Source organism: Lissotriton helveticus, chromosome 5_1 (genome assembly GCF_964261635.1).
Source record: "Lissotriton helveticus chromosome 5_1, aLisHel1.1, whole genome shotgun sequence".
Lineage (NCBI taxonomy): Eukaryota > Metazoa > Chordata > Amphibia > Caudata > Salamandridae > Lissotriton > Lissotriton helveticus.
In genome coordinates this window covers 814,973,344-814,992,583 of record NC_136065.1, presented here as the reverse complement: position 1 = coordinate 814,992,583, position 19,240 = coordinate 814,973,344, and positions in this window count along the sequence as shown.

Here is a 19,240-nt window from a genome sequence, read left to right as displayed (position 1 = left end):
TACTTTGATGTCCCACAACTCTTGTTTTGGGCTCATACAATTCTACATAATGCACAGGGCTTACCTCAGTCCCCACAAGATAAATAGCTATTTTCACTGCACAGACGCAGATAGTCCCCGCTGCCACTCACCTGAGTCTGACTTCTTACTCATGCTCTGGTTATGCTCATCTCTTCATCAGTAATGGCATGGTGTCACTACTTGCTTCGCAAACTGCACAGGACACAATTTGTTGCACACATAGGAGGTATGTCTCTTAGGTATGCCCCACCGCACCAAGAATAACAAGGGAACCTCTTGTTAAGTTGATTTAGGTCTTCCACTTGCTAAATATCGGATCACTCATAGATGGTAGTCATTGGTTCCCCCAGTGCTTTATGCCTGGGAGCACTCGATGTAAACCAGCCCTCAGGCTGAGAGTGTAGCCCTGCACAGAGAAGAGGGCATGGGCTAGCGCAAATACCCTATATCATGCAGCTGAAACAGCCTGCTAATTGAGTTTCAATCCGCCCTTGTCATTTCTATGATCTATTTAATTTCTTCCATATCTGACTTTTCTGCCTTTATCATCTTCTTTCTCACATTTACCTTTTCTATTTTTGACAACTGCCTGCACTTATTACCCTTTCTGATCACTCATTACCTTTTTATTGATAGATCGGATAATCAAATCAACAAGACAAAAGCTAGTCAACAAGACACAAGATGAGCAATTTTTACATCCGCATTGGCTCATGCAAATACATTAGAAAAATGTCTTAAAGTCTTCTTAAAAAACATGAAATCATTTTAGAGCAAACATTTATGATAAAAGAATACATTTAAATAAAAAAAATGTTTTTATGAGTTAGATGTGTCTGGAATCTCTAATATGTTGGATCTTCTCAACCACACTGGATAAAGCAATTTGGAGACAGAGTAGACAATGAGTGCTTCTTAAATCCATTTTACATGTTGTGAGAATCTGGGTTGTTGTTTGAGGGTGGTTAAACTCTATCCAAGCAACAGCCACAGTCCCTGTCAGGCTGAACCACAAACAAATCATAAAATTAACCTCAGCCTAACCCTCTGGCAGCACAAGAGTAATCAGGATTAACTTGGAGGAAATGTTTAAAGTATTTATGCTGCAATTAAACAATAATAAACTGAAAACACAACACAAGACAATTCCCACACCAGTATAGAAAAATTGGCTGCAATTGTATAAATTAACACCAAAATGACAAAAGTATAATCAGTAGAACCAGAGTTAACTAATTTCAAGTTTAAAACAAAAAATAACACCTAAAAGATCAAAGTGCCAATCGAGACTGAGAAAAGTCACATATTAATAGCTAGCGGTGTCTGAGGAGGAGGCGTCATCATCGGGGAGTTGGTGGACATCACAGTGAAAATGTCTCCATTTGCAGTTAGGGTCTTGTTTAGATCTTGGCAGACAGGTTAATACATTACAATGGGATGGCTCGCAGCCGTTCCTGAAGTGCTGAGATCCCTTTTGTTTCACTAATTACCTGGCACTGGGGTCTTTTGGAGTGACTTTGCTTTCTGACACTGTTTTGCCGAACTGGGCTGAAAGGAGAACCACAGCGTGAGGCAGCGGGACTTAGGGGACCAGAAGGCAGTGCGCGTGATTGGACGCAGCTGGTCCTCTTCCCGCCACCACCGCCCCGCAGTATATTACAGCTCGCGGCCCCGGCTCCGCGGGAGCCGTTCCGCGGGTGCCGCTCGCAGCCGTTCCTGAAGTGCTGAGATCCCTTTTGTTTCACTAATTACCTGGCACTGGGGTCTTTTGGAGTGACTTTGCTTTCTGACACTGTTTCGCCGAACTGGGCTCAAAGGAGAACCACAGCGTGAGGCAGTGGGACTGCGAGGACCAGAAGGCAGTGCGCGTGATTGGACGCAGCTGGTCCTCTTCCCGCCACCACCGCCCGCAGTATATTACGGCTCGCAGCCCCCGCTCCACGGGAACCGCTCGCAGCCGTTCCTGAAGTGCTGAGATCCCTTTTGTTTCACTAATTACCTGGCACTGGGGTCTTTTGGAGTGACTTTGCTTTCTGACACTGTTTCGCCGAACTGGGTTGAAAGGAGAACCACAGCGTGAGGCAGCGGGACTGCGAGGACCAGAAGGCAGTGCGCGTGATTGGACGCAGCTGGTCCTCTTCCTGCCACCACCGCCCGCAGTATATTACGGCTCGCGGCCCCAGCTCCGCGGGAGCCGTTCCGCGGGTGCCGCTCTCAGCCGTTCCTGAAGTGCTGAGATCCCTTTTGTTTCACTAATTACCAGGCACTGGGGTCTTTTGGAGTGATTTTGCTTTCTGACACTGTTTCGCCGAACTGGGCTGAAAGGAGAACCACAGCGTGAGGCAGTGGGACTGCGAGGACCAGAAGGCAGTGCGCGTGATTGGACGCAGCTGGTCCTCTTCCCGCCACCACCGCCCCGCAGTATATTACGGCTCTCAGCCCCCGCTCCGCGGGAACCGCTCGCAGCCGTTCCTGAAGTGCTGAGATCCCTTTTGTTTCACTAAGTACCTGGCACTGAGGTCTTTTGGAGTGACTTTGCTTTCTGACACTGTTTCGCCGAACTGGGCTGAAAAGAGAACCACAGCATGAGGCAGCGGGACTGCGAGGACCAGAAGGCAGTGCGCGTGATTGGACGCAGCTGGTCCTCTTCCCGCTCACCACCTTTCCCTATTTAGCCACGCCCTTTCCCGTGACCCGCGGGACGCGTGCGGGCGGCGCCAGGCGAAGCCCGGGCCAAGGGCGGGCCCGTTTTAGCCTGTTCGAGACCGGCAGAGACCGGACCGGGCCACACCATTTGGTTTTCCAGCTCTTCTACGTGGGTGAAGTAAGGAGATCTGCAAGTTTAAGAAACTCATTCCTGGGCAGTTGCAATTGATTGAGATGGCAGGCCTTGAGCTGAGGAGCAAAACTATAACTTCAGCCTCTAACACAGTAGGAACATTGGATAATTTTATTATCAGAGCCAGCTCGCTTTTATCTAATGAAATTACTATTTTGGAAAGGCGCCTCTCACAGGAACTGCTAAACGTTAAAAGATCGTCCTTGGGACACATCATGAATGCAAAGACACCGGACAGGGTTGCGTCTTAGCGCCTACCCTGTTTTGCCTCTATGTCAACGGGGTAATTTCCCACTTAAATGGGATACAATATACTGATGCCCCCAAAGTAGCCGGCAGCAGGGTGCCTGCGATAATGTTCGCAGATGACACCCTGCTGCTTTCAAAAACCCCAATGGGGATACAGAAGGTTTTGGACGGCTTTGTGGGATTTTGCGAGGAAAGGGGCTTGGAAATCAACGCCTCGAAAACTAAATTCATGATTTTCAATCCCCCTGTATCCACGAGACCAAACCCTGTAATTGGAACAATCAGACTGGAAAGAGTCCAGACTTTTGACTATCTGGGGGTAACCGTTAATGAAAACATGATGTGGGCCCCGCATCAAATTAAGTCTCAACTCAGGCAGTCCCAGCTTACAGGGGGTATTTTAAAACTCTCCAACACCTCTACAATAAAACCTATTCGACCACTTGTGGAGATTTATAAAACACAAGTGATAGGGGCTGTTACCTATGGGGGTGAACTCTGGGGGTATGCCTGCAGGCCCGAGATTGTTGGTACAGAAATAAATTTCTCAGGCAACTGTTGACGTTGTCCCCTAGTACTCCCCTGTTACCTATCAGACTTCACATGGGACTTCGCCCAATAGACGAGGTTGTGGGCCTGAAGCCACTAGCGTTTTGGCGGAGATTATGGAGCACTCCGGAGCTCTCTCCCTATAGACAGGATCTATTAGAAATCCTAAGGCTACCAAATGCGTCGAAAATCCTGTGGCTTGCATATATTAAAAATGAATTTATCAAACTAGGGCTTCCCCAAATGTGATACAACCCTGAAATTGTTTGCCCTAGGACTTCAAGAAAAAGCTTGTCCAAACTTTTCTATGAAAGCAAATTAACTGCTTCTATACGCAGTGTACACAGCGACACTTTAACAGATTGTTTTTTTAAAGGAAAAGGATTTTTATCATTTTGAAATTGTCATGGATGATATTTTCCCTGTTTTTAACAGGAAGCTGTACTTGCAGTGGAGGTCTGGTACATTACCAATCAGAGCTTTTACATGTAATCTGTCTCCAGCTGCTCTTAAAAATTGTCCTAATTGCAGCTGTGACCTGGAAAGTAAAACACATATCATGTTTTTTTGCCCTGCTTATCGAAAAACGAGGAGGCACTGGTTGGTGCCCTTATGCAAAAACATGCGAATTACACACTGCATGCAAGCCTACCGCATTCTTCAAACTGTTGATTTGTCACCCATAGTGGTTTTTCTGTTGCAAAATTCCTTGCAGCGATATGGATTAAATGCAGGGGTGTGTTGAATACTGCATAATTTTGTAAATGCATATGCATTTAATAAAGAAAACTCTTCACTTGACGATGCAGAAGTTATTGACTGACTTGAACGATCTACCTCACAGATCCTGTACCAACATTAATTTGTTTTTTTCATCTAATGTCTTTTAAAATGAGAAATGTTGCTTTTATGATTGTATGTACATCTTTCAGGGCATGTATTGCCGAAATAAAGATTATGAAATTAAATGAAATGATATCCCAGAGGATATAATAGGATTTATATTTCAGCGGATGGAAAATCTGTCACTGTTATAATGGAGTAACCCATCCGCCAAGATCTAAAGCAGACCCATAGTCTATTTTATGAAAGTCAAAAATCTCATAGCAGTACGAAGCTGCAGGCTGTAGCTAATGAGGGCTCCACAAGGCCACCTACCCCATCTGCGAGGAGCCACTGAACAGGATTTGCTGCTGTAGAGAAGATCGTATCAGGAGCTTCTGCAAAGTCAAGCCCACTGGCGATGCATCTTGGGTGGATCGGCAACAGAGTAGGTCCAGGTCTCCACTCAGTTCTCAGAGCACTTGTCGGCTGAAAATTTCTTAAGTCCCAAGTTTTGGATTTCTCTATCTGGGCACCTGTAGAACCACATGTCCAAGACTGGAGGGACTTCACATGGAGGGGCCGGACATATTCAGATTGGGTTCAGGTGTGGGTTCAAGATGGTTAAAGCCTTTTCTGTTCCTGAGGCTCTTATGAGGAGGCCAGCCAACTAGCTAATGAAATTTTAACTGTTTGTTACTTACTTCTGGGCACTTCTCCCTGCATCTCCTGTCAAAATTCCCCCGCGCAGCGGATTGTAGCGCTGCTGCGGGTTGAGGAAGCCTTCGCCGCCATTCCGCGACAAGCCTTTGGCCACGCCCACACACGTGAGGCCACGCCCACTCTGCCCCAGCCTATATAAGCCGCGCTGACAAACTAGTGCGCTGTAGGACATTGAAAACTCCTGAGGCACAGTCGGGAGAAGCACTCATTATCTGTTTTTAATAATCACTGTATTGGTAGAAATTTTAACTGTTGTTACTTACTTCTGGGCACTTCCCCCTGCATCTCCTGTCAAAATTCCCCCGCGCAGCGGATTGTAGCACTTCTGCGGGTTGAGGAAGCCTTCGCCGCCATTCCGCGACAAGCCATTGGCCACACCCACACACGTGAGGCCACGCCCACTCTGCCCCAGCCTATATAAGCCGCGGTGACAAACTAGTGTGCTGTAGGACATTGAAAACTCCTGAGGCACAGTCGGGAGAAGCACTCATTATCTGTTTTTAATAATCACTATATTGGTAGAAATTTTAATTGTTTGTTACTTACTTTTGGGCACTTCCCCCTGCATCTCCTGTCAAAATTCCCCGGCGCAGCGGATTGTAGCGCTGCTGCGGGTTGAGGAAGCCTTCGCCGCCTTTCCGCGACAAGCCCTTGGCCACGCCCACACACGTGAGGCCACGCCCCCCACACTCTACATCAATGTGCAATCCCCGGACGCGCAGCGGGCGCGCCAAAGGTAAGCCCGTCTGCGCCCGTCCGCGGCTGACAGGGGCCAGGGGCCACCCCCCTTGGTTCCCCTCCGAGAATTACATATAGTATAAATACCCTTCTGGACCTGAAACCACCCAATAAGGCCTGTTGTCACCACCTCCACTCCCCCTTGGATCGTCCCAGCTCCTGTCAAGAGTGTAACACTAGCCTTAACTCTCTCCTACACAAACCGGAACAGCAAAACTTTATCTTACTCCTCCTAAACTGTAGATCTCTGCCCAAACATAGTGCAGAAATCTTCTTGCTAATTGACGAGCAAAAACCGGACGCCGTTTTTCTAACAGAGGCCTGGCTAACACCTGACTGCGACCCAGACGTAATCCAGGCGCTCCCCCCTGGTTATCAGATCACTCGCAGAGATCGCACCCGGCGGAAAGGAGGAGGCATCGCAGTCATATACAAGTCCGCATATCAGTGTCACTCTACACCTGACCCTATCCCAGACTGCGAAAGCATGTTCTTTTGCCTCAAATTCACCCCCAACGACAGCTTATCTGGGACTCTCCTGTATCGCCCACCAGGCCCTCTGAACCATTTCCACTCATCACTACCTTCGCAAGCAGCCCACTCTGCCATCTCCTCTTCCAACTTCACGGTACTTGGCGATTTTAACATGCATTTTGATGACTGCTGATAACACTACTAATTAGCTAGTCTCCAGCCTAGCCTCCATTCAATTGGAGCAACTAATTAAATCTCCCACTAACAATAAAGGCCATCTGCTTGACCCGGTATTCAGCAATTGTCCCAACCTTTCGGTTGGATCCATCACACACCTCCCCTGGACTGACCACTTCCTCATATCCCTCACCTGGTCCACCCACAAAATAACTTTAAGTACCCCCATCTTAGGGAAACAGAGAAACTGGTCAAAACTCCCTTTAGAGCAGTGGGAAAATCTACTGACCTCAACGAAACCTTCACTCTCCCAGGACCCCTTATTAGATAGTATGACATTCAACAAATGGATCGAGAACTCTCTGAACTCTACTCTTCCTATTAGGAATACAGTCCTAAAAGAGTACGAGAAACTGCCCCGTAGTACTCTGAAGAGCTCAGGGAACTAAAACGGCAGTGCAGAAGGTCGGAAAGAAAATGGCGCCTTCAGTACACTATCACTGACAAAACCAGATACAGGGAAACCATAAGGGCGTACAAACTTGGGATTACCACAGCTCAATCCACTTACTACTGAGAAAAAATTATGACTGCTAGATCCAAACCAAAAGAAATTTATCAAATTGTTAAAAACCTTTCCAAAATTTCCCACCTGCAGTTCCAGCAGATAACCCAAAAGCTCGCTGCAACGAACTAGCCGATTTCTTCTTTCATAAAATCAATACAATATACTCCTCCTTCACGACCCCCGCCCCTGAGCCGTGAGTTAGCGAGCCTCAGCTCTCAACAGATACTACACTCCCCTGCCGAGTAACTTTGAATAACTTTTCACCATTAGATTCAGAATCACTTCAACTTCTCGCACAACAAATAAAATCAGGTTCCCCCACCGACCCAGCACCCCCCTTACGATGACCTTGGCAAGCCAAGCCATCTTCCCTACCCTTACGGCGCTACTGAACAGCTCACTGCAAAAAGGAGTTGTACCTCCCATTTGGAAACAGGCGATGGTGAAAGCACTAGTGAAAAAGCCTAATCTCAATTTGAACAACCTCAATAACTATCGGCCCATCTCCTTGTTACCCTGGGCAAGTAAAATACTAGAGAAACACATAAACTTCCACCTAACAAAACATCTCGAAGAAAACCTTCTACTAGATGTCACCCAAACAGGATTCCGCCCAAAACATGGCACCGAAACGGCTCTTTTTGCCGTGGTAGAAGAATCCAGGAAGATCTTAGATCGAGGAGGATCAGTGGCAGTGGTCCTCCTCGATCTCAGCGCCGCGTTTGACACGGTATGCCACAAAACTCTGGTGCGACGACTATACGATCTGGGAGTCTCTGGCGATGCTCTTACCTGGCTAGGTTCCTTTTTGAGCGGAAGGACCTTCCAGGTCTTCGATGGCGACTCCTGTTCCGCCAGTAAAACTCTCAGCTGTGGGGTGCCGCAGGGCTCCTCTCTAAGCCCCACGCTCTTTAATGTGTACATGAGACCGCTGGCTGGGGTCGTCCGTCAATATGGCATCAAGATCATATCATATGCGGACGACACCCAGCTCGTGGTCTCTCTAGCACATAGGAGCGGCGGGCACCCACAGGTCAACTTGACCGCCTGTATGGAGGAGGTAGGAAGATGGATGACGGCTTCCTCCTTAAAACTAAACGGTGACAAAACCGAGATTATGCTTCTCGGCCCCCCTTCCCCTACCACCATTAATCAGTTATGGCCCCCTAGTTGGGGCACACCTCCATCTCCGAAGGAAGATATCAAGAGCCTAGGAGTCTGGCTATATAAAACCTTTACCCTTCACACCCAGGCAACAAAAACATCAGCAACCTGTTTTGGGCTAATCAGGCTACTAAGAAATATCCTCCCTATCCTACCCCTTGAAGCCAGACAAATTGTCATCCAAGGCCTTATCCAGTCTCGGCTTGACTTCAACAACGTTCTCTACTTGGGTGCTCCAGAATATGTTCTGGAAAAGCTCCAACGGACCCAGAACTGCGCAGCCCGCACCCTACTCCAGATACCCCGGAGAGAATCAGTCAAGGCAGGGATCCGATCACTCCACTGGCTCCCAGTCAGAGACAGAATAAAATTCAAGGCCCTCTGCATCTCCCATCAGGCCTTCTATAGCGCTAGCCCGGGAATCAACCACTCCCTTCTTACCCCCCACTGTCCCGGTAAACAACTCCGTTCAGCAAATGCATGCCTTGCTACTGTCCCTCGAATCAAAAGATCCAGGGCTGGAGGCAGTTCCTTTGAACTCAATGCTGCCAATCTTTGGAATTCCCTCCCCCTTTCCCTAAGATCCAACCAGAAACTTTTGTCCTTTCGCAAAGAATTAAAAACCTTCCTCTTCAAAAACTAATTTCACTCCCAGCCTCCTCAGAGTACTTTGCCCTTCACTCAGCGCTTGGACGCCTTCGGGCAGCAGCCGCGCTATACAAATTCCCTTTTCATTTCATGTCAAGTCACTCCGGAAGATCTGGGTTCAAGCAGAGAAGGAGGTCTCAAGCAGCAGGCCAGTCCTCTGAGGGCACAAGGCAATCTTCAGGCAGTAGGGCAGGCCTGTTGGTGCAGTAGGGAAGTTCTCTGGAGTACACAGCAGGCCACAGGCAGCAGGACAGTCTTCTGCGCATCCTCCACAGGTCCAGAAATGAACCATAGAGTAGAACTGATGGTCCTAATGTTATACCTGAAGCCATGTTTGAAGTGGTAGAACCTTCTGAAGTTTTCCCCTCAAAGAATTATCTGGAATCTCCCTGCCCTGGTCTCAGAATATCTGGAGGCACAAAAGGCTAGTGTGAAGTTGTTTGTGTGAGGGCTGAGGTAGCTGCTTTGAACTACAAGTGCACAGCTCCCCCCTATTCTACCAGGATAGCCCATCCTGCCAACACCAACACCCCCTATTTTGTGGCTTTCTGGGAGGAAAACGCAAAGGCCAACTGCCAACTAAACCTAGTCATGTGGCCCGGTAATCAGGCACAAAAGTGGCATTTTCAGATTTGTGACTTAATACCTGACTTTATCATTAAATAGGCTTTTAAATTACAGTTCCTTCGGCAACAAACATGATATTTCTACCAGTTCCCAAACAAAGGTTATCACTTTTTAAATGTTATTAAGTAACCCAATGTTGTCCTATGGGAGAAGTAGGCCTGACAGTAGTGAGGTTTGTCACTACCAGGACATGTAAAACTTAAAAGTACATGTCCAACTTTTTAAATACAATGCATCCTGCCCTATGGGCTGTTTAGTACCTACCTGGGAGTGACTTAATTGTATTAAAAAGGGAGTATTAGTGTTTGGTTTTGGCAAGTCAAATTAACAGTTTAAAGCTGCACACAGGCTGCAACAGCAGGCCCGAAACAAGCTTTAAGGGGCTCCTAAAATGGTTATCTCAATAATTGTTGAGCACCCACAAGTATCAGTTAGTTTGCCAGCCCTAGGTATGTCACATACAACTTTATTAGGGACATATAAGTGAATTAAATATGCCAATAAAGTGTAAGACAATTCTATCATGTTTTAAGGAGGGAGAACAAACAGTTTAGGATGGTTAGCAATCATACAGTGCAGAGAGTCCTAAGGCCAACAAGAACAAATCCAGCAAACCAGGAGGGGAGAAGGCAAAATTACTTGGGGGAAGACAACCCTAAGGCTGATAGTTCTAGCACACATTCTTAAGGCATTTGTCCTCTCTAAAATGCTCATAATTTGACATAAAAGGATGATCCACTTAGCCTTTGGTCTGGAATAAACAGTGCAAATAAATAGTATGTTTTCCTCGGGTTTTTCTGCTATGAGGCATGAGGGACGTTGTTTGGACTTGGCGGCACATGAAGACTATTTATATGTAAAGATAGCTAGTGATAAAACACCATATCCTAACTTCAAATACAAGCATCTTAAAAGTGGTGGGCTAATGAAAAAAATCCTTGGACATAAAACTCATTTTATGGTGTGGAAATGATGGCATAATGTGCCTAGGGCTGTAAAGGGTTATCTCTTCTTGATAATTATTTACCAGTATCTTACATTCACTCAAGCTGCATTCTGAAATGGGGAAGGTAGATTATGAGAGTATTCCGGTAAGCCAGGTTCCACCAGGAATTTCTTAATGTCACTTACCTAGGGGACCCTTGTGTGTCCTGAATGAGTGATGATGCCATGGAGCACACTCCTCAATGGATTTAACCCATCAATGCTCCAGATACGGATCTAATACATTATGGGCTTCAGTTTAGTGAACCCAACAATATGTTTTAGTTCAAGGTCTAGTTTTAAAAGTAAAAGTGGGTCGTTCTGGCCAGGTTTTGCAGTGATCTTATAAATGTGTTCTCTGGAATCCCTAAGTTTGAGATGTCACAATGACCCTAATGTTTCGCTCTATAGAGGGCGGCATTATTTAAAGGAAGCTTTTGCTAATTTGTGATGTACATGAGTTAGAGTTTGCTAGCCTACTCCCAGATAATCAAATTCAGTAACTCTCTTGAGGCTGTTCTCTCCCACCTTCATAAACTTCCTAAAGGCTTTCTTGTGAATGAAACACCTGCACTTAGTCTTTTGGGCACTTAGTTCCAGGCTGCACGTCGCAGAAGTTGATAAACTCAAGAGCAGGTTTTGAAGTCCCTTAGATTATTTAGAGATGAGTAGGGTTTCATTAGCAAAAAGTAAGGTTGGGGACCTCTCCCAAGTTAGTCTTGGGGTCTCATTTTCCAAACAGATACAAATATTACACAGCCAATAATAAAATGAAGAAGCAAAGTAGTGACTAGGACACACCCCTGGTGAACACCTTAGTTAACCCTGATTTTGGGCATCAGTTCACCCTTCGTGCCGCACTTGACATTAGCAAAGTTGTCTCCATTGAGACCAATTATATGTTTTAAAAGGTCTGGTGGGAACTCCCCACTCATCAGGGACTAACCACAGCCTCCTCCTTGGGACCAGATCAAGTGAGACTCTGAGATCAATGAAGGCAACACAAGGAATCCCATTGCAGATGATCTACAGTCTTTCATTTGATCATGAAATACACTTGGTCAAAGGTTCCATTTCTTTTCTTAAAACCTGCTTAGTAGTGGCTTAGAATATAATTTTCTTTAGTCCAATCACAGAGGGTGTCTAGTACTTGTTTAGTAAACATCTTTTAGATATTGTCCAAAAGGCTAATAGAGCAATAATTTCCAGTCAAATGTTTACAGAGCTATCTAGGCCTGGCATTTTGCCATCTTCTAGGGCATAACTGCCTTCCTGATGTCTTGCTGAAGGAAGGTGATAGGGTGCAAAGGTTCAGTTAAATTAGGTGTGTGGTATACTCGCCACTCAGAGGATTCCGATAGTGTTGCAGCTTTAAACTGGCATAAAGGGATTTAAAGTGGTTTACCCAACAATTTGGTTAGATATGGATTTCTAATCACTCACTTGTACCTGTAAAATGTTTTTAATTATGCTATCTTCTCTTTATATTTCCCCCTACTGTCTGCCTTTATACGTGTCTTATCAGTCTATTTTAACTGGTGTTCACCTTGCAACTCAAGTTCCCTTTCATGTTCAATGTTTTTAAACAAGTTCACGGTCTTTCTCCTTGTACCTTTGATCCATTATTCAGCTCAATATTGTTCCTTTCACACTTCACTTTGACTCTTAGACTTATTTAACTGTGAAACTCTCTTAGATTTTCGATGCATACATGTACAACTCTGGCTATTTTTATGACTCCCTTAGGAAACTCAGCTTGTTCAGGAAGATTTCTCAGATACCTTCAGTCCCTCTTCTCACAAATGAACCCTGTAATTGTGCTAGAGGATCTTTATGTTCTCTTTGTTAAAACTGACATTCTTGGTGTAGTTTTCCTCCAACATTGTCACCTTCACTACTTCAGTTTTGCTGAATTTGTTGGCTCTCAGACCGTGCACCCTTTACTACTTCTAACCAGTACCAAAGTGCTTGTGCCCACTCCTTAAACAAGGTAAAATTGGCTTACACCCAATTGGCATATTTAATTCTCAAAGACAATGCACCATTAAAAATGAGGCTAAAAATCAGTGAGAGATTCTCCAACAACTTGAATACCAAAGTGTAATAGAAAGTTGCACCCCTCCTATGAATAATTCCCTGTTTCTAGTAATGAAACCAGTTCCTTCCTATCGTCTATTATTAGACTACATAGATTTAAACATAGCTACATGAACTTGTGCAGTACAAAATGTGCACAGAGCAGCATTAATGAACAATATAGTGAGTAAAAAATAAATAACAAAATTAGATATCTCAAATTGATTTCTCTGCCAAAATATAGTGCCTGAAAGCAAATCTTTGACAAGCTAAAGCTCTCTGAGTCCTCAAAAACGGTTCTGTTGTTTGCCCCAGGGGTATAAGAGCAGCCCTGGTTTCTTTTCAGCCCAGGTTACAGAACTTCTACAAAATGTGGACAACCAAGCATTGTCCTAAGTTGGAGGCATTTATTTGACGGATGATGACCTTTCTACACACTTGACTAGAGCAGATTGCATATTTCCTGGGATTTGCTTACAAGGGCTACAAATTCAACTTTAAAAAATCTTAAATTTCCCACCTCAATGGCCTGGTGTTGGCATACAAGCTGTCAAGTGAGAGCAAAGCCTTGTGACACACTTCTTAGAGAAGTGTGAACTTTTACAACCTCCAAACACATTGAATAAAGTTCAATTTATATTAGGATTCCTAAATGTGGGCAGAACTAACATTCCAGATGACGCAGAATGGGTTGTAGCAGAGGCGAAATGATACACTCAAACAGCTGATAGCATTAGGTGATAGATGAATACTTTGCTGAGCTAAGATGTGAATGACAAAGTGTCAAGCCAAAGACAAAAGAGACTGGTTGAAAAAAGGCAATAGTTGAAAGGGACGTACTCAAACCCTACTCTGTGTATATTGTAAGCAGACCTTCTGCATGATGAAACCCCAGACCTAAAAAGGGAATATACAAAACAGGAAGTAAACAGTGTTCTAAGTTCCCTGTTTATTTTCATTAGATTACACCCATTGCCATTTTCATAGCTGCTCAGTAATTAACTGGAGACTGCAAAGAGTCTTATTTTCATTGCTTAAAATCTGTGAAGTTATTCCAGTGAAAGAGTTGATTGTGTCATTCTCACATTCCATCGAACAGACGTTTTAGTGTCAGACACCAGTGACAAACAAAAGTCACAACTGATACTCCCCAGTAGACACTGACAGTCTCAGGTTCCAGAGAAAAAGTCTAATTTTTTTAATGTTTTTATTTTCCTCCAGCAGTTTACAAAGACAAAATATATTACTCCCTGACCAGACCCCCCCCCCCCACCTGGGTCAGTGATAAACAAGAACAAGCAAAAAAGAAAAGACACATATATACATATGACTTCAGGCTGAAAATAAGTTACATTTTCAAAAGACATATTTATAAAACATATTTTATCTCATAAGTAATTATTAGATCATAGGAAAGAGAAAACCAAAGAGCGAGTCAAATCTAATAGATTAGAAGCAGTGTTGGATAACATGAGTGGAAGATAATTCACTAGGGAAGAGTTGGAGTAAAAAGGGGAGAGAAGAAAGAGGAACAGGGGGAAGAGGAAGTAATCGCAAATAGGGGAGCACAACCGATAAGATTTCAGACTTAGGTGTTCATGTCTTCAAGCCACTTGGCCATAGGACCCCAGACTGCCAGGCCCCTTTTTTTACCCTTCGGCCTTTTTTGGCATATATAACCTATTCCAACCTAAACATGGCAAGTAGTCTTGCTTGGCATTGGCCAAAAGATGGAGGATTCGGATCCTTCCAATAGGAAAATATGCATATCCGCAAGATAGCCATTGCAGGGAAAATTAATGCCCCGCCAGCCTTCGGGTCTACTTGTTCGTATAGCCCTAGCAAAATGTTAGAAGGTGTAAGTTGGATATCTAAAAAAAGAATCTTACTCAGAAACTGTTGTACTTCTTGAATTAATGGTTGGAGATTGGGGCATGTAGCAAACATATGTACTGCATCTGCACTGAATGCTGTACAGCGAGGGCAGTTTGTCCTAGATTCGGAAGTCCATTTAGCAACTCTACTAGGTGTTATATGCAAAAAAAATCAGTTTTATAAAATTGCGCTTGTAATTTAGAGGACAAAAGATATATTTGTGCTAGGCCTAAAGCAGAGCAGAAAGCATTTGGCAGAGCATTTAGGCAGAGAAAAAGCATCAAATCAACATTTAAATGTGGTTTCCAGGGTGGGCAGAACTCTTGGAATTTCACTCCTTGGATGTCCACGGAGTTACATAAAAGCTCTGCAAGATTCCATGGAGATCCGCCAATGAACATACAAAATGCATGTGCACTGCTTGTGCTGAGATTTAGTGCTTGTAGTATGTTCTTTACTGAAAAATCAGCACCAACGGCACCAGCGGATGTGCAAGAGCACTTTGCCATTTGAGTTGATTTTGCTGAAGCTCGAGTAGATAATTTACTCAACAAGCATCCCTCTGACTGCGAGTGCTTCCTTGACAGCCCGCATTCGAAAATTGCGCCGGAAGGCATTCTGGCAACCGTAGATCGTGCGAGGGAATGCCAAATCTTGCTCGCACTCATCAGATGACTTGCTAAAACCTTGCATTATTCCCATTGCCATTGTTTGAAAATGGGAAAAATTCCAGCATGATTGAGAGAATTTAGATGGAACTCCATGTTAAAAGAATAAAGCGGATTTGCCAAATTCGTCCGTGAGGTGAGATAAAAATTCTTCCAGGGCCTAGTATTTTGCGCCAATAACATTTTTGCGAATGTTGATGCAATAGGATAATTTGGGTAAGTCTTTGTGGCTTAAGGGTAGGAAAATTGAGTAATTTATTTGATGCATTTTTTTATGTTTGTATGGTGTTATTATAGTGAAAAACCAACGTTAACCTTGAACCTTGCCATAAAACAATATACATCAAGAAGGTGTGTAATGCTTTCACTACGACAGCATGAAGCATCAGGGGCCTCATTTATGATGCCTTGCATCAGTTTTGCGCTTCTGATGCGTCACTTGTTGTGACGCATCGGCGGCGTAAAACATGCCTGTTGCGCACTATTTACAAAGTGACGCATCTAAGCAGATGCGTCACTTTGTAAACCCCTGCGCTACATTATACCTGCGTCAGGTATAATGTATGCAGAGGGGGCGTTCCCCCGCAAAAAGCCTCGTAATAGTGACGCAGTGAAATCTATGAGATTTCACTGCGTCACTTTTAGGACGTTGTTGCGTCAAAATCTTGCGCCTGCCTCACAGCAGGCGTAAGACTGTCGCAAGCCCTTTCACATGGGGCTTTCCCCATGTGAAAAGACACATTGCTGGAGTTGCGTCACTTTTGTGACACACCCCAGCAATGCGTGACTTTTGCGCTTACAGATACGTCAGAAATACTGACGTATCTGTAACTCCTTGCAACATGATGCGTCATACTGTAAATATGACGCATCAATCATGTCGCAAAGAGGGCGCAGTGAGAAGTGACGCATCGCTGCTTTCACGCAGCGATGCGTCACTTCTCATAAATGAGGCCGCAGGTTATTTTCAGGCTAATTTACTAGCCACATGTGCAGTGTTCATAGTTTTGGAATCGTTGATAAGCACTGCTTTCGAACTAATAATGAAATCATAATACAAAAAACAAACACCTCTCTGCAAATGGCTTCCACAGTGAAAGTTTATAAGTTAGTGCTGTCACGACTGGCAACTCTGTTTTTCCCTCGTGGTCTCAACTGGAAAACTTCATTAAGGTTTCATCACCGGTATATGTTAGCTTAGTTGCAATGGGTTATTTTTTATTGACCAATGTTTCAGGTGCAGTGTTTTCTGTGCATGATTTACTGGCTCGAACCTCAGGGTTAGTGTATTTTGAAAGTAATAATCCTTATTGCTTTTGACAACCATTGCTGACATTTGTCTTCCAATTAGCTCAGTATAACCCTACTCTTGAACCACTCCAGGGATGCGGATGTTCTATTTCAGCCATACCATAAGGTGCACTTACGTATGTCAAAATGTTTTTTTAAGTGCACTGCATACCCACGGATGTCTTTTTAATTGTCTAATGTCTTTGTTGGTTTTAGCAGACGCACTCACTGCCCTGGCATTTTAAAAGCTTCCCACATCTACAAGATGAAAAGGCTTACCGTGCTCTGGTTACTAATTCACTCCATAGATTTTATAAAGGACATACATTTTATACAAGTTTATACTCGCTGTTCATTCTAGCGTACCCAGACAGCAGAGGCTATGCTGATGGAAACAATTTGTCATGGCATTTATAACAGTGGACGACTCTTTCAATTCTATTTTCCAGTTTACCAGCAGCAAAACCGATGTTGCATTTTTTAAAGCAACACTTGTTGTAAATATCCTAAAGCCTAGACTATTTAAGTTAAAGCAGTGAAGGATACTTTGGTGCCACCTCCTACCACAGTTAATTTCGAAAACAAAAAAGGACCTCATTTAGAGTTTAGTGTACATCGGCAGTGGCGTTAACTGCACGATCAAACGTGCAGTTCATTTAACCCCTTCCATGCTCATGACAAGGTCAGCTCGTCATGCAGTACACTGGAGCTGTGCTTATGACGAGCTGACCTTGTCATGAACAATGTAAAATCAGACTAGTCAGCACCCAGCAGGAATTGCCTTAGCACCAATGTGGTTAAAGTTGATAGTGGAGCCTTAGCATGGGATGTAGACTCGGTCACAGAAAACTAACAATGGCAAATGCCGAAGACACAGATAATATCCTCAGGTCCTCAGGGAGGTGGGGATAATTACATGCGGTCAGTGGACCTCCACCAGGGCGAGGCTGTTAAGGCTCTCAGACCATCTGGTGGGCTTGAGTGGCACCCATCATACTTTATTTGAGCTGCAAAGCAGTATAAAAGGTCCAAAGAGTAGAATAGAACAATGGAATAAAAAGCACTGCATACTATTTTTAGTGTTATGGATAAAGAGGTGGACCCGCTACAGGAGATAAGAGAACTTAATTTTTACTCCTGTTTTCTCTTGGGATAAATAGCAACTCTCATGATTAGGCTTGTTATCTCATAGGATACATGGCAACTCTCATGATTAGGCTCCAAGCTCTGGTCCTTATGTAGATTTTATCAAGGCCAATGGAGTTCTATACTCTCCGGAATACATTTTGCACTTGGCTATCGCCGCTGCCTAGTTGCCTTTTGCACAAAATTGGAATATATTTTTGCCTTTTAACCAATGCTGTTACGGGAAAATGAATTTTTTGATATAAATGCATTAGATTTTTTTCTTATAATATTTGGTCTATAAACCTCTGCTGCTATATGAAGCTCTCCACATGAATTTGGATTAATTATGAAGTTGCTATTGTATAGAAATCTAACATTAACAAATTGCATATGTACGTAACTCGATGTATTTGTTGCAGTAGAGGTCTTAACACTGTAATTGTAATTTGTCTATTCCGTTATAATGGTGATTATTCTTATCTATATTCTTTTTATTCCGTATATTTGTCCCCTTCCAGTTTACTTTTGCACATACCTCTTTGCTGCTTTAGGGAGAACATAGAATTGGTCATGATGGATTTTAATATCTCCTTTTTATAGATCAATTGATATATAAACCACTGCTGCTATATAGTTATGATGTTTTGTTTTTTAACAAACTCGTAACTTACAAGAAGTGATTTTTATTGAAATTTTATAACAAACTGTTTATGTATTTTATCTTATTTACTGTGGTAAAGTACATAGCATGCAATTGTAATATGGCTATATTATTGTGTCATAATTGTGTTTACATTTTTATGTGGACCTTTTTGGAGATTGTAATCTTAATAAGTAAATTGAAATTGGAATTGAATTCATATAAACAAGTATTAGCAAAGCCAACAGGTCTGGCGTTGCCCAACAGCTTTTTGGCAATTCTTGTTCTGTCATGATTTGGCAAATCTTTATTGTTCAGAAAGCTTCTGGACCTTCATCAATCTAAAAAACAAATTAGGTAAAGGCTAAATTGTTTTTTTGTTTAAAAAAAGCATATACTACCATAAAAGACCTGGCACTGAAGGAAACTACCTTGTGTATGGATGTGCTTCTTGTGAAAGGGCAGCATGCCATACCTTTTAGCGAAGCCCACCAATGGATGAATTAGACTGATGCATTGCCCCTGGATGCATGCTGGACACAATCACAGGCAGGAAAGAAAGAAAGAAAGAAAGAAAGAAAGAAAGAAAGAAAGAAAGAAAGAAAGAAAGAAAGAAAGAAAGAAAGGGGTAGAAAGATGCAAGAAAGAAGTAAACAAACAAAGAGAAAATAAAGAATCAATCAATCAAACATTTGTAGAGCGTGCTATTCACTCGTGAGGGTCTCAAGACACTGGGGGAGGGAACAGCTACTGATCAAACAGCCAGGTCTTGAGGCGTCTTCTGAAGGTCAGCAGGTCCTGGGTCTGTCCTAGGTGGATGGGGAGGGTGTTCCATGTCTTGGCGGCAAGGTGGGAGAAGGATCTCCCACCAGTGGTTGTTTGGTGGATTCGTGGGATGATGGTGAGGGCGAGGTCAGCGGAGCGGAGCTGGCGGTTGGGGGTGTAGAAGGTGAGTCGCTTGTTGAGGTCTGCTGGTCCGG